The sequence below is a fragment of the Sphaeramia orbicularis genome, chromosome 5, assembly GCF_902148855.1.
Source record: "Sphaeramia orbicularis chromosome 5, fSphaOr1.1, whole genome shotgun sequence".
Lineage (NCBI taxonomy): Eukaryota > Metazoa > Chordata > Actinopteri > Kurtiformes > Apogonidae > Sphaeramia > Sphaeramia orbicularis.
Genome location: NC_043961.1, coordinates 52,205,811 through 52,222,240, shown reverse-complemented (window position 1 = coordinate 52,222,240; position 16,430 = coordinate 52,205,811). Strand labels below are relative to the sequence as shown.

Here is a 16,430-nt window from a genome sequence, read left to right as displayed (position 1 = left end):
GTCTACAGTGACAAATATGTGAAGTAAATGAAGCTTTTTAGTTCATTTTAAGGTTGTGAATTTGCTGCTTTGTTATGAAACTTAATTGTATTGCAGTAAATCACATTGTGTTTAATCAAGTTAGGTCAAAATGTGGCAATTGGGGTGAATCGCATCACAATGATAGTTTCTTTACATGTGCTGTTTTTTATGTATTGGATTGCTGGCAATGTACCAAGATGCCCAATTGGATCAGCCTCATCGACAGAGAATCACATCCCAATTGTATTTATATATAATATAAGTTACAGAACATTTAAAGGAGTTGTTTGTAGCATTTTTACTTTAACCCTTTATCAGGCAAGGGACTGTTTTTGGTAATTTCCGCACACCATACAAGACAGTGACAGCACCAGCTACAGTGAGGACAGTGAGTCAACAATCTCAGGTCCAGTGTGGGCTACAGGGTCTGTAAGGTCCACCTCTGCATGAACAGCGAGTGGACCTGCTTTGTTAGGTACCATGAAGTAATGGTACTAATGTAAGGAATGATGTTCAAAGGGATAGTGTGGATGTGGACAGGTGTCTGGATCAGCACTTATGTTGGTCTAATGTTCTAAAATACATGTTCCTTGTTAATCTTACATGTGTTTTTATTGTATTTTTCTTGGATATATATATATTTTTTTTTTTTTTGCCACTTATGGGTAAAGAACCAAATATGGTAACTTCATTGACCTTGATTTTCGACATGACAATAATTTTTTTTTTAACATTTTCACAAAACTAATAAAGTCTTGTTAGAGTTTGTTATGTTAAGGTTGAAATTTTGGATTTCTGAGTATTTCTATGAGTGACCTATAAAAGGTTAAAACAGAAAAAAAAAACAAAACAGGTCAGTCAAATGTACAGTGTAGCTACATATTGTCCAGTTTCATCAGTTTGACAGTGGACACTAACACCACATCTATGCTGCCCCCGTCTGTTGGTAGTAAGAGTTGTTTCTGAATTAAAAATTACAAATATAACCTTTAAGACTTTGCCATCTTTTATAATAATAGAGTACCAGTACAACTACTGGAGGGATTGTGATTATTATGAGAAAAGATAAAGAAAACCCACATCTTGGCTCAGTTAAGTTAGTTTGTTAAACCCAACATACATGCTATTGTAACCTAATGTCTGATAGCTTCTTATGGAAACATCTGCCTCTATTGCTGCTAAACGTTCACCAGATAATCGCTATGTTTTTCTGTTGACTGCAGGAGCAAACCATGGGTTATTACAGCATTTTAGCTCTTCCTGCTGTGGCTGGAAGCAATGCTGTTGAGCACACCAAGAATAAACCAAAGCAGTCCATTTGCAGGCAGGAAAACAAAACTATTAAACAGATAGGAAAACCGTGAATAGAACTGATGGAAACGGCTGCAGGGTGACCAAAAGTGTATAAAAAAAAGAGAGATTTACTTCATATCAAACATAAACATATGCATTAGATTCATTGGTGCATTAAGCTGGGAAAGGGGCAAAAATATGCTGTTATCACTCAAAGGAAGTGATACTGTTTATCTGACCGCTGAGAGGTATTAGATATTTAATCAGAGATATTATTAATTTCAAACATTTCTCAGCCCTGTGGAGTGCATATGTTTGTTTTTGCCGATTTTTCTAAAACACACATTAAAAAAAAAGACACCATTGTTTCAAATACATTCCATCTGTCCAACAGTGAAAGGACAGCTCATGCTGATTAAGTCCTTGATGAAAACATCAATCAGTGATGCATGAATGATCCCAGTCTACTGTACCTTAGTGTAAACTAAGTAGATGAGTAATCTGAAGTGTGAGTCTGATGCAGTGGCAGCCTCTAACACACACTGGCATGAGTCAGCACTGTATCCCAGACAATTACAAGCCACATGACTCCCATCACAGGCAGGACAATAAAAGTCCTGCATGGGACCGCAAAGTCTTTACAGCCATTAGTTCAATAGCATGAATCTGTTCTATTTCCTTCAGGCCTCTTGTTCTTCTTTGAGTCATTTATGTATGATAGAAATATTTCCAGAAGGGTATTGTTTGATAAAGGACTATATTTCCCAAAGGCTCTCATGTCCAATGGATACTAGAGTAATGTTCTTGTAGTAGTACAGTCTGATTTGGACAACAAGGTCACTGAGAGGGATGGAAAGTTAAGATCAATAAAATGATTTAAACTCCTGCACAATAAAAAAACAAAGTGGACAGCAGTCACGCAGCCTCTGAAACCCTCTCAGTTGTAAAATATTAGTGCACTAAAATGTTATTTGACCTTAAGAATGAGCAGGAAAAACAAAACTTACCGATAATCTAGGCTTAAAGAACTTAATGAGATGATAGCAAAAAAAAGCAGTTGCAGCTCAGAGCATTTTGATGCCCGGCCGATGAGATGTTCTGCAGTCCATCCTTCTTATGCTGTGACTGTGCAGAGTGGCTTATCCGTGCACTGTGCTGTGTCTACTGTCCGATATGCAAATTCCCCGACGGGACAGAAGCAACCTTCAGCAGCCTCCAGCTCCAACAGCATTCAGGACCACAGCATCTCAGCCTCCGTCCGACGTCTGGATCAAAGTGGGACTGCTCCCTTCCTGCTTGCATAACAATACTCTAGACAGATCCTCTGCTGCAGTTGGTGCCTGTGGATCAGACTACTTAGCCGGCAGGCACTCACTCCGACTTGCAAATGGACCTGGCACTATTCCAAGTCAGTATGGACTAAAGTGCTGAGCTAAAACTGGGCCATATACCTGGTGAAACACTCATAAAAATTACCTGATAATGTGCACTTCTTTTGAGTCCCTTGCTGTCACCGCACAGCTTGGCGAGTTGCATATGCATCTTTTCCGCCTGGCGCTCAATGTCCTGAGTCACAGCCAGAGCCAGTGAACTGGACTGATCTGAATTGTCACTGCATGTTTATAGTTGGCTGCCTGCAGGCCCCAGCGTCCCTCAGTGTGACCCTCAGTGGGAATCTGGGCCACATAAACCCCACTCAGAGGTGTTCGCTCAGGAGGAAAATGACAGGAATGATGATACGGTGACAGCATGGATTCACACGTTTTTTTCCTGGAATAATGTTTGAGGTGGGGATTACAAACTGTGACTAAGGCAAGGCAACCTCCTGAGTGTTATGAGACTAAATTACAAAATGACTCACACTGTATATGTATATGTGCAAGGCAAGAACATGCGGCCAAAAAAAAAAAAAAAAAAAAAAAAAAAAAAGGAAAGTTCATTACCAAATTTAGCTGAAAGTGAGGACTCTACTGTGGTGGCCCAGCGGTGCAACAGCCCAAAAAATTATCCACTCTAAGAAAAAAAAGAGAACAGCCCAATAAATTATCCACTCTAAGAAAAAAAGGAGAACAGCCCAAAAAATTATCCACTATAAGAAAAATAAAAGAGAACAGCCCAAAAAATTATCCACTATAAGAAAAAAAAAGAGAACAGCCCAAAAAATTATCCACTATAAGAAAAAAAAGAGAGCAGCCCAAAACATTATCCACTATAAGAAAAAAAAGAGAGCAGCCCAAAACATTATCCACTCTAAGAAAAAAAAGAGAACAGCCCAATAAATTATCCACTCTAAGAAAAAAAGAACAGCCCAAAAAATTATCCACTATAAGAAAAATAAAAGAGAACAGCCCAAAAAATTATCCACTATAAGAAAAAAAAAAGAGAACAGCCCAAAAAAATTATCCACTATAAGAAAAAAAAGAGAGCAGCCCAACAAAGTATCCACTATAAGAAAAAAAAGAGAACAGCCCAAAAAATTATCCACTATAAGAAAAAAAAGAGAGCAGCCCAAAACATTATCCACTCTAAGAAAAAAAGAGAGCAGCCCAACAAATTATCCACTATAAGAAAAAAAAGAGAACAGCCCAACAAATTATCCACTATAAGAAAAAAAAGAGAACAGCCCAAAAAATTATCCACTATAAGAAAAAAAAGATAATAGCCCAAAAAATTACTCACTCTAAGAAAAAAAAGACAACAGCCCAAAAAATTACCCACTATAAGAAAAAAAAGAGAACAGCCCAGAAAAGTATCCACTATAAGAAAAAAAAGAGAACAGCCCAAAAAATTATCCACTACACGAAAAAAAGAGAGCAGCCCAAAAAATTATCCACTATAAGAAAAAAAGGAGAACAGCCCAAAAAAATTATCCACTGTAAGAAAAAAAAGAGAACAGCCCAAAAAATTATCCACTATAAGAAAAAAAAGAGAACAGCCCAACAAATTATCCACTATAAGAAAAAAAGAGAACAGCCCAAAAAATTATCCACTACAAAACAAAAAATAATAATAACATCATCCACCTTTTCAATTAAGGGGGCGCTGTTTACCTGAAAGGTCTCTTGCTTTAAAATTAAGGCCACCACAAAAAATAAAAGCATAGGCTGAAAATTTTTAAGGCCTTCAGCTAATGTGGCTAATGCTAATGAAGCAACCCACCGGAAGTGGAGGTCGGTACGCTAAAAATAAAGTTATTTTAAAAATAAATAGTGGAGATTTTTTTAGGCTGTTCCTTTTTTTCCTTATAGTGGATAATTTTTGGGGCTGTTCTCTTTTTTTTCTTATAGTGCATAACTTTTTGGGCTGTTCTCTTTTTCTTCTTATAGTGGATAAATTTTTAGGCTATTATCTTTTTTTCCTTATAGTGGATAATTTTTTGGGCTGTTCTCTTTTTTTCCTTACAGTAGATACTTTTTTGGGCTGTTCTCTTTTTTTCCTTACAGTAGATAATTTTTTGGGCTGTTCTCTTTTTTTTTCTTATAGTGGATAATTTTTTGGGCTGTTGTACCTCTGGGCCACCGTACTCTACACCCACACTGGTGTGAAGATTCAAGGCTCCGGGGGGGCTGTGTTGTGGTTGTATTAGAGTCACTCTCATGCACTGGAACAAATTGCTTCTCCTTGAAGTTAAACTGAACAGCAGGATGATTTAAGTTCACTAGGACAGATTATACACTCGGAACAGTTTTGGAAATTAGAGCCCTACATCCTCTGTCGAGTCACTGACATGAGATAAGTGAGGATTACAAAGATGTGGACTGGCTGGATGCAGAAATGGAGAAAATATGACACACACACACACACACACACACACACACACACAAACAGGCACACACACAAACACAGTAGAGATATATCATCTGACCTTGACAGCTACATTTTGCTATCTACATTATTAGACGTCTTTCATGGGGCTGAAAATAATCACTGCTTAATTAAAGGTGTTGAGATAAAGAATCAGGTACAAAACAGCTCATGAGAATTGCACCGATAGCCAAGTCTTTTACCCTTCATCCTACTCACACAGCTTATTAATTGCGCTCTTCACACTCCAGTGCTCATCATTTCAGCTCCACTTTGCAAACCGTGTCACCTTTGCGCATCAGCATGGCTTACAGTGGTATTACACACCAAAACACAGCAAGAGAGAAATCAGGGTGTGTCTCAAAAAATCATTCAAGACACAATCTCTACCCGTATGTGACCTCTACTGACTAATTTATGAAACTGCATCACTTCGCTTCTCACATGGTAGATAGAGAGCAGGCTGCAGAGCGGGAGCAGAGAGAGCACGCTGAACCCAGTGCAACAACAAACTGCCAGTTGTTGAGTCAGACAGAGGGTCTTCCACAGTGTATGCAATATATCCTGCCAAACTCCTTCTGCTTTAAACACAATTATCTCATTTCCCTCCTGAAACGCGTCTAGTAACATTTGTCGAATGAACGAGGGTGATATTTTTACACAGTAATCCATCCAAATGATATTATGGGAAGTATTACACACACTTTTGGCTCGTGTTTGACCGACTTGTGTTTATTTCCCTTTTGTACAAATTACATGGGTTTGGAAAAGACAGAGAAAGAACAACAGAGTCAATGCTAAAAAGTTATATTTAGTGGGATTAGTCACTTGAATACTGATGTCCCAAAACAAGCATTAAAGAGTGATATTAAGGTCACTGTTGAATCCTAAAATAGGGGGAAAAAAAAAACTGCCTTCGATAATCAGTGAAAGTGAAAATACAGCATATACTAAAACATGCACAAACTGCTAAATTAACCCTTTCATGCATAGTGCTCACTACAGTGGACTGCTATTCTACGGCTGTTCTATTGTTTATTCATGGGTTTTGTTGTTTTAGTTCCATATCAGCCATAACAGTGGACTCTTATGCATCATCCCAAACACTGCAATTCATACAATTACTGTAACTTTGCTGTTCTTGATAAACCTGATCTGCAGTAACATGTTTTAGTGTAAACCGATTGCTAATTGTTATTAGACTGTTTTTTTTTTTTTTCATATCCTTCCGAGACCCAGCAATGCATTTTGTCCTCCGTAGGGGACAAAAGTTTGACAGTTTTACTTTAAAAAGGCTGTGCATTGCAAAGAAAATTCCATTAAAAAATCAATGAATAAATAAAAATAATTTTAAAAATGTATCTGAAAAAACTGTTGCATTACGCAGTTTCCAATCAAGACCATTTTTTAATGTAAAAAAGCTAAAACTGTTAATTTCCTGGGTCTCAGGAGGATTTTATCTCCATGAAATGAGTAATAACTAATATTAGAGAATGATAAAATGTGAGAAAACAGTAGCAATTTTAGCAATTAGCAGCATTAAAAATGTTTGTATTTCATAGTTTTCACACAGTATGTCACTTTCTGATGATGATTTTTAAATAAATGTTTCTTTGCTTCAAAACTTAAATGCATGGTGTCCAGCTGTGTGGACATTTTTGTAACTCCACGAAAAATAGGTTCATTAAAAAAAAATAAAAAATCAATTGCATTGTTTTTTCATGCCTAAAGAGGAACAAAAACACTCAAGAAAAAAAATATTGACTAAGGTTCTCATAATTCATGCGTGAAAGGGTTAAGCATGCATGAGACTTTTTTCGTTTTTTTTTCACAGAAATAACAACACTAACCAAAGCATTTCCCCACAGTGGGTTCAGCACTAAAAAACACACTATACAACCAAATACACGCAGAACCCCAGTTACTATAAAAACACACTCTCAGTGAAGTCAGCTCACCTATTCAAGCTCTTCTTCACCTGACAACTTGGCACAGCTTCAGTGAAAAATGCTGCCAAAAAGGAGTCCTTGGCCAGGGGAGGAGACTTGGCTTCCATTCAGGTGAAATGCAGAAGAGCCTGAGCTGAATTCCTCCATGAGACTCCAATAAGCCAGCGTCACCACTCGTCCGTCCTCTGATGGATGGACCACAGCCCAGCCCTTTCCCTGCCTCTTATCTAGCTTTGCCTCTTATCCTCTCCTCTTCCTCTGGATTAATCCATTGAGGCTCTGTCACTCTACTTCTCTCTTCCTCTCTTCCCCTCCACCCCTCCTCTCTGTCATGAACATAATCACATGTGCAAAACTAGCCCAGGCGGATGTCCATAGAGCAGAAACAGAGGGCTAGTGTTGGCCAACGTAGGCTATAAATAGGCGTCTTGAGTTCATCATTGTCTCTTCCTATGATGGTGAGGAGCCTGTAGGGCTTGAGAGTGAGAGGGAGGAAGGCAGACCCAGCAGCATCACTCTCTGCTGCCTTTACTTTCCTCCTTATAATCGACTAAAAGGCTTCCTGTCAGTTTCACCTTTCCTCGTCCCCCTGATTCACAGCCAGATATCTGAGCCTTGGCTGGAAACGGAAATATTAACATTTTCACTGACTATCACATACACAAAAATCTGCTTTGTTTTATTTTGTTAACACACTACAGTAATATAGGGACCATCAAACATGCTGCTATGAAATGTCTACAGTATTTCAAAGGAAAGGTGACGTACAGTGAACCCCTATCTGCACAATTGTTGAATGTCAGAGTGGACAAGGTCACAGGGAAAATGCCAGCTACGCCCTTAATACAATAATGACATTAATCGCATTTGTCCAGTAGATACTACACACTGAAATGGGAGACGTTAACCCATAAAGACCCAAACATCCACCGTCGACCAAAGCCATCTACTGATCTTAACTGTTTAATACCTGGTGATCCGCTAATTCTATCAATACATGTAAATAATTGGTGTAAAATACAGTTTTTTTATCTATTCATGGTCATCAGATATGACCCATTTGGATGTTCAGAGGCTCCGTAGTGAACATAGAAACACCGTCATCTTCTACAACACCAACTCGCCAGTAAGACAGAGCTTCTTCTATGGCTGCTCCAACCCTCTGGAACGCCCTCCCACCTACCATCCAACACTGCTCCGACCTCAACACCTTCAAATCCCTTTTAAAAACTCATTCATTTAAGGTTGCTTTTAATGTTTAATTGTTTTATATTCATATACCAGCCTTTTACACCTGCTTTTTTATCTGTTTTCAATGTGTTTGGTTTCTGTTTTTTATCTGCTTTATGTAAAGTGTCTTTGAGTACCATGAAAAGTGCAATACAAATAAAATGTTTTATTATTATTATTATTATTATTAATAATAATAATAATAATAATAATAATAATAATAATAATAATAATAATACAACCCATGGAGTTGGATCAATGACAGTGGATGGACACACTTAGTTTATATTCAGTTAATGATAGATTTGCCAACAAAAAGTCACTGTTTCATCAGTTTTCTCTGTTTCTGAAATAAAAACCCTCAACTTTAATCTGAGCTTTTACAAACATTTACATGATCAGAGAATTAAATATAGGAAAATACATGATTAACACTGAAAAAACAACACAAAATACAGAGGATAATATTATAATAAATGGTGATCAATAACGTAAGAAAAGTCAAATATAAAGAAGAAAACATTCTTCTGGAACTGCCACTAACATAACACTGGCTCTTTATGGGTTAAATGCCCTGATGTTTAAGGGAGAAAAAGTATTCTACATGGCATGCAACAATAAAATGATTAATACACATAGAACAGCTGATCCACAGTCATTTACAAAACCAAAATAGAACATTCTTTTCACTACAACAGTTACATTTAAATCCTGCAGACTATCCATACTGGGTCAAAAATAAAATAATCTGCATTGAAAATAAATTATGACTTAATCCAATTTAATGTTTGTCTTTCTGTTGTAACTGTAGAAAAGAGTTTCAAAGACGAACATATATTGTTTAGTGATGAGAAACACAGAATGTTGTGATTAACTGTTATATTCTCATGTTTCTTCTAAACAATGCCTTAGGTGCTCATGAATGCAAAAATGTAAGTAAAACAGTCAAGAAAACTCACATTTCCTTTTTTATTACTTACAAATAAGGCCCATTGTTTAATGAGTTGCAACGAATTGTCATTTCTTTAAAAGTGGGTCTGGTGAACGTGTGGGAAATACAGATACAGACCACAATGATAAATGAGAACGTGTTTCATATGTACTGAGGCTTCACAATATATCATTTCAACACTGTCATTGTGAAGCGTACCTGTGCAATGGTCACACTGCAGTGACAGGAAAATAACTCAACCTGAAAATAAGCAAAGAAAAGAAGAAAAAGGAACAAAAGACAGATGGGTTTGGAAAGAGAAGGTCAACGTCAGTGTCATTATCCACCTCATTTAACTTCCAAAGTTAGAGTAAGCAGCTTTTGTTTTTATCACTTTTACTTTTATTCTAAAACCATTACTTCTTTCCAAAGACTTTCTACTTATCCGATGAGAATATCCTTATTTTAATATCGCAATCTGCCTCATATACAGTGCTTGAGTTGAGGGCCATCCCCCCTTTCCATCCCTTATGTCATTTTATCAATAAATGTGGTTTTACTCCTATTTCAACATTTAGGGTGTTTTGCACATATTGATTAAAACACTATGGATGAGAGGGCATGCACACATGCAATGAAACAACATGATTTCTTTTTTTTTTTTTTTAATTATTATTATTCTTTGATCGACATCAGTAAATGTCATACCAGTGCATGCAGGTGCAATGTCAGCACCGTGGCCCAATGACCAGGAGGACAAAGCAAAGGGACTTCTGGTTTTTAAACAAGTCAAAGAATAATGTCACAGGTTAGTCAAGAGTCCAGAATCTCAGTCATTACTTTTATTAGCTCACAACAGTCGCCAAAGAATCTCGTAATATAACAACACAACTAACGTTTATGTTTGAAGCTTCCATTTTCTATCTTGTTAACCAACAATAGTAAGCTAACAATTTCATTAGCATTGGCATAATGTTAGGTTACGCTTGACATTTAGGGGCCGTTTATACATCGCCTACATCTGGCAAAAGAGATTTTTCCCTGCGTTTGTGCCTATCGTTTACATGACAACGATGGCCATGCCCACCGAAAACAAAGGTTTCTGAAAACTCCAACCAAAGTGGAGATTTCGGGAAAACAGATTGACGGGCTGTGCACAGAGCCCTTAAATAACAGTATTCTATGGCTCTGGCTGCTCAATATGAGAAGGAAAGCTCATTGGTCTTTTGTCTTGCATTTTGCATTGTGATCGGCTAACCGAGCCTCAGCTTCTCATTACCCCGCCTTCTTACATACAGCTGCATGTAAAAGAAGATTATTCTCTGAAGGGGGGGCCTAAAAATGAGACCGATCTGCTCAGCAAAATAGATAACGTTAGTTGAGTCTCCCACCCTCTGCACTGTCATCAGCACAAATTAGCCTATCTGTCCCCATATGATAAAATCCACCATCCTACTTGATTTTTTTTTTTTACAACTTGAGTACAGCTAATATAAATAACCTTTTTTTTTTTTTTTTTTTTATTGATCTATTTCGAATATGAATATGATACAAGCTTCCTGATTACTACTATTTGACTTATTTGCACAACATAATATAGAACTGAAAATTAAAGGAAGCATAAAATAATGATACACTTAAAAGAAAAGACAGAAAAAAAAGTCGTATTTGAAAAGGAGTGAGAAGAAGCATAGCTTATTAGCTCTCACCCCTTTATCTAAACCAACAATATGTCCATATATACATACATACATATACACCCATATACATACACATCTATCCATCTATACACACATACATACATATATACACATACATATATATATATATATATATACACACATACATACACATATTTATATATACATACCTAACACATAGCTAAACACCAGAAATTGATAAACAAAAGCTTTTTAAGGTTGTTGTCCTGTTTTTGATTTTGAAGTTATGTTCCCCTCTTAACTGATAACCTCCTTCCCGATTTCTAAAAATTTTTTTGGATATTTTCTGGTAATTGTCTGTTTTTTGCCTTGTACATGATTAGTGCTGTTTGGTAAGATACGCTGTCCGTGAGTTTCAGTAGTTTTGATTGCCTAAAAAGTGGATTTGCATGTTCCAAGTACTGAGCCTTGTGAACAGTCCTTATTGTTTTTTTCTGCAGGACTGTAAGTGATTGTAATGACGTTTTATAAGTATTCCCCCAAACCTCAGCACAGTCATGTAAATATGGCAAGACCAGTGAACAGTAAAGTGTGCAAACAGAACTTTTATCCAATAATTGCTTTGCCTTGTATATGATTGCAATATTTTTGGAAACTTTGGACTGTACATGTTTAATATGTGATTTCCAGTTCAGCCTGTCATCTACTATAACCCCCAGAAATGTATTTTCATGTACCCTTTCCATGTACCTTTTTAAATAAGTAAATAGTTTATGTGCTTCCACTGGATAATTACTGCAGTGATTTATATATTTCAGTTACAAGCACTCTAACTCCAACTGATGCAGTGAGCTCATTCTCATTTCTTAAACAGACATCAGTTTGATGAAGAATAAAGACTGGACTGTGTTTCAAAAGATAAAGGTCATGTGGTCTGATGAGTCCAAACTGACCCTGTTCCAGAGTGATGGACACAACGGGGTGAGAAGAGACATGGATGAAGTGATTACCCATCATGCCTAGCATGTACAGTCCAAACCTGTGGGGGCAGTGTTATGATCTGGAGTTGATTCAGTTGGACCAGGTCTAAGTTCAGTACCGTTATGTGTCTATAAATTGAGGTCATCTGAACCTGAATATACTGAATGACCAAGTCTGAACATCTGTGGATTTTTTCTTTGCTGATGATACAGACATATTCCAAAATGATGATTCCAGGATTTATCAGGCTCAGATTGTGACAGATGGTTCAAGACGCATCAGACATAATTTTCATACATGGACCGGAACCCATTGAGAATCTTTGGGATGTGATGGAGCAGACTTTACACAGTTGTCTGATTTTCATGTCATCAATACAAGATCTTCTCCACATGTAAATGCAATCAAGATGGAAATAAATGTAGCAACCTTTATTGTGACATTGCATAAGCTTGCAAATGCATCCACATACAGGCAGTCCAACAAAATATTATGTGTGACTTTTTTTGGCTTAACTGACCAAATTTTTGGAAGAGTGTTACTGTATATGTACACTTCTAGCCACTGAAGACTAAAACTAAATGTAGTAGGAAAAACCTATTTTGACTGAAATAAAGTATATATATAGTTTCAAAACAAAAAACTAAATGCAACCCACACCTAAGACAATGGCAGGTAGAAATCAGTTTTATTTTCATCCTTAATTTGGAGTTTCCATTCTACTTGGATTCAGAGTGTTGCGAAATAAAATACCTTCGCAATGGTTTTGTCAATCATGCTGAATGAAAATTTTCTTTCGGGTATCTTTTTGCTGTGAGTCAATAACACCCATAAAACTAAAGAAAAACTTAACAAAAACAAAGATAATTCCTCAAAATTAAACAGAAAAGCTAATCATGCACTCAGACAACTAGCAACTTTTGTTTTGTCTTAGATACTTTCATTGTCTTAGCTGCTTTTACTTGTTTTTACCTTAATTTTAGCAGCTTTTAATTGTTTTAGCTACCTCTATTTTGGGTATAGTATATGTGCTGTTTTATGTCAAGCTTGATTGCACTGATCTGAAGAGCACCTTGAATTTCGTCATGTTGATGCCTTGTGCTAATATGACGACAAGAAAGCCTCTATCTAACAACAGAAAAAACTAAAAAAATTAATAAATCTATGCTGTACTGCACAAACAAACTTGTATTACACTGGTCAACAACAAATTTATTGTTTAAGTTTTTTGAGTTGATTTAGGATAATTTTGGTGTGCTGAATCCAAAAATCGCATTAATTTTGCTCAATCAGGTCAACTTTCTGAACTATGCTACATATTGGCTTTTTAACATTTTTGCTACATTTATGGGCATTTTCACATCATATGATACAAAATTCTTTCATATTTCTTGCAATAAATGAGTTCTGAAGATTTTACTTTTGCCAATTTATGATTAATGTTTTTTTTTAATATTACAGGTGAATGAAATGGCTTAGACTAGAAGATCTTGAAAAAATAAGCCTGACGTATTCTGCTACATCTGCGGTGAATACACCATTGTACCTAACAGGAATCAAGTGATCAAATGATTTTTTTTCTCTTAAAACCTATTTTGGGTGAGAACTATATAAAAAATCAACTGATAAAGTCACAAAAATTTAATCAATTTTGTGAGAACATCAAATTTTTCAAAATCAAATTAGCAAAAAAACCTGACCTGACTGAGAAAAACAGATGTCATTTTTGGATTTAGCGGTGCAAAATGGTACTAATTCAGTTGAAAAAACCTAGACAACTTGCAAAAAACATTTTTTTGTAACCCAGTGTTATTTATCAGTTACACAAAACAGATCAGTTGCATTGCACAGATTTCACAGAAGTGCTATCAGGATCTACTGGCTGTATACAATTCATCGGGGTCAAACGATTCCAAAATGTGTGTCAAGTAAACATTAGTAGAGAGAAATATCTGACTGACCTATTGCCCTGTGACTCACACAGTCATTTCAAGTTCTCCAGAAGGTCTCTGGGGAGGATGAGTAATCCACTGAGCACACAAAGGACATCCCATGCCCTCAGTGTGAACACCTTGTAAGGCAGCAGTGTTCCCTCTCAGATCAGGCTGATTTATAGACTGTACACTCCTGATATCACTGCTGCAATGCAGACTGAACAGCATCAGCAGGGAGTGCAAGTGTAACACATAAATCCAACAGACAAATGTCATACACAGTGAAGGAACCGCCCTGAGAAACGTCAGATGTAGTTAAGAACGAGAACTTAAAATGCTGAAGTTGACGGCCTTCAGCTTAGTAACGCAAGGTCCTGCCATTACTCTGATTTAAAACATAGAGCTATAAATCGGTTCGCTTCAAGCTAAAAGAAGTTATTTTCTACTAATAGGAGTGTTTCGAGAACAGAGCAGAAGAGCAGCCCCCTTTTCTTTTGTCATTTGTCATACCCCAGTTTTACAACACTGCAGCAGACGATGATAAAAATACACGAATCTATCAAGGAGGTCGGCTCTCCTTTATCTGCTTCATCAGACAAAGTCAGACATTTGACCTCAATTTAACACATCGTGATCGCTGAAGACAATCCACAGCAGTACTGAGAGCAACTATAAAGCATGTGCTGGTGGTTTTTAAATTACAAAAGATCGGATAAAGGACTTTGATTTCAAACAAAAGAATACATCCAGATGATAAAGTTGTGGGGCTTACACTGAGCTGAGCCAAACTGAAACAGTAACTTGTTATTTAACTGATTTCCATTAGTAGAGTTGTTTGTGGTGAACTGAATTTTGGCTTTTAGGATTCTCTGATTGCCTCTGATTGGAACTGGGAATTAGAATTACTCCTATGGGGATGCAAATGTCTGTGCCCATCAGCCTCTGTGGTACTGAGAGTCTTGACTCAGTTTATTTTGTGTCTAAAAATGGCAATGTGCAGTATGTGGTTCATACACTGCAAAAATCTAAATCTTACCAAGTGCATTTTTCTCATTTCTTTTCAAAATATCTCATCACACTTAAAATAAGACATAATCATCTAAAGAGTAACTTGTAAGTGAGATACTTATAAGAACTTATTTTTAGACAACAGGTCTTGAAAACCTTAGTTCAAGAAATCTTACCAAGATAATTGACACTTGTTCCATTGGCAGATTTTTTTTTTTTTTTTTGCTTAATTCAAGATTTTTTTTTTTGCTTAATTCAAGCGAAAAAAAAAAAAAAAAATCTGCCACTGGAACAAGTGAAAATTATCTTGGTAAGATTTCTCGAACTAAGATTTTCAAGATGTATTGTCTAAAAATATGTTCTTATATCTCACTGAAAAGTTACTCTTTAGGTGATTATGTCTTATTTTAAGTGTGATGAAATATTTTGACTAGAAATGAGAAAAATACACTTGGTAAGATTTAGATTTTTGCAGTGTATGCTGCTCATGTGACAGGAATACAGATGTTCAAATTAAATGTTAATGTCTGCACCTAATCTGTTGATGGAATTACACTAAATATCAATTTGTCTTCACTAGAATACAAAATATGCACCACTTAACTAATAATTTAATTTACACTAAATTGAATGTACAACTTTTTTTTTTTTCTTTGTTTAATAGCTCCCTGAATTCCATCAGGACAGTACTGTTGCATCAGTGAAGGGATGTAAAACAAATGGACCACGGACCAGAATCAAAGGGTCCAATCCAGCCCATGGGATGAATTTGTCAAAGGCAAAAATTACACTTAGATATTAACAGTCAAAGGTGTTAAAATCATTTTAGTTCACGGTCCACATACAGACCAAAATGAACGAAAGTGGGCCGGACCAGTGAAATACTATCATAATAACCTATAAATAATGACAAGTCCAAACAGCCAATACAAAGGTGTTGTGACGAGTTATTCATTGTTATCTATTTTGATGTGATAGATGATGAAGGAATTATATTTGGTTATGAATCTGACACTGAAAGTAAGGAAGGGGCAGGACTAGATAAGCCATTGCTTCTTTCTGTCCCTTCTCAAACTGTGTTTATGAGTTGATTCATATGTACATTTTTGTTTAATTTACTGTATTTTGTTACTTTTTTCTGTGATTAATGACCTTTGATGGTTGTATATGAAATTGACCTCTTGCTCTTACTGTTTTTTTAGTTCTTTTTTTACTGCAAAGTTTGAGACAAATAAATTAAAATAAAGTAAAAAAAAAAAACAAAAACAAAAAAAAAACAATGTTTCTCTTTGTTTCAACGTAAAGGAAGTAAAATTACATGAAAATGTTTATATTTACAAACTATCCTTTCACAAAAAGTGTGACTAACCTAAACAAATATGAACAACCTGAAATGTCTTAAAAGATTTAAGTGCAATTTTACCGATATTACGCCTGTTATTAAATGTTTTGTGCATTTGTAATGTACATATGGAAATGATAAACTGATGCATTATATTATTGGATGCTTCTATGAAACTGGGTACATTTTGGTACCTGGCACTTTGCCAGCTTTTTTAGACCCAATAATAAAAGGGAAATTTAGACACCGACTTCAGATAAATGCAAAAAAAAAAAA

General features: G+C 36.1%; 1 protein-coding gene across 3 annotated transcripts in view; it reads right to left on the bottom strand.

Moving 5' to 3' along the window:
- Nucleotides 1-2,876, bottom strand: part of nav1b (neuron navigator 1b) — a 103,214-nt gene extending 100,338 nt beyond the window's left edge. For all 3 annotated transcript variants that reach the window (XM_030134081.1, XM_030134082.1, XM_030134083.1), the window contains exon 1: nt 2,322-2,876. The gene's annotated coding sequence lies outside the window, so the exon portion shown is untranslated. The remainder of the gene's footprint in view (nt 1-2,321) is intronic.
- Between the last annotated feature and the right edge of the window lie 13,554 nt (nt 2,877-16,430).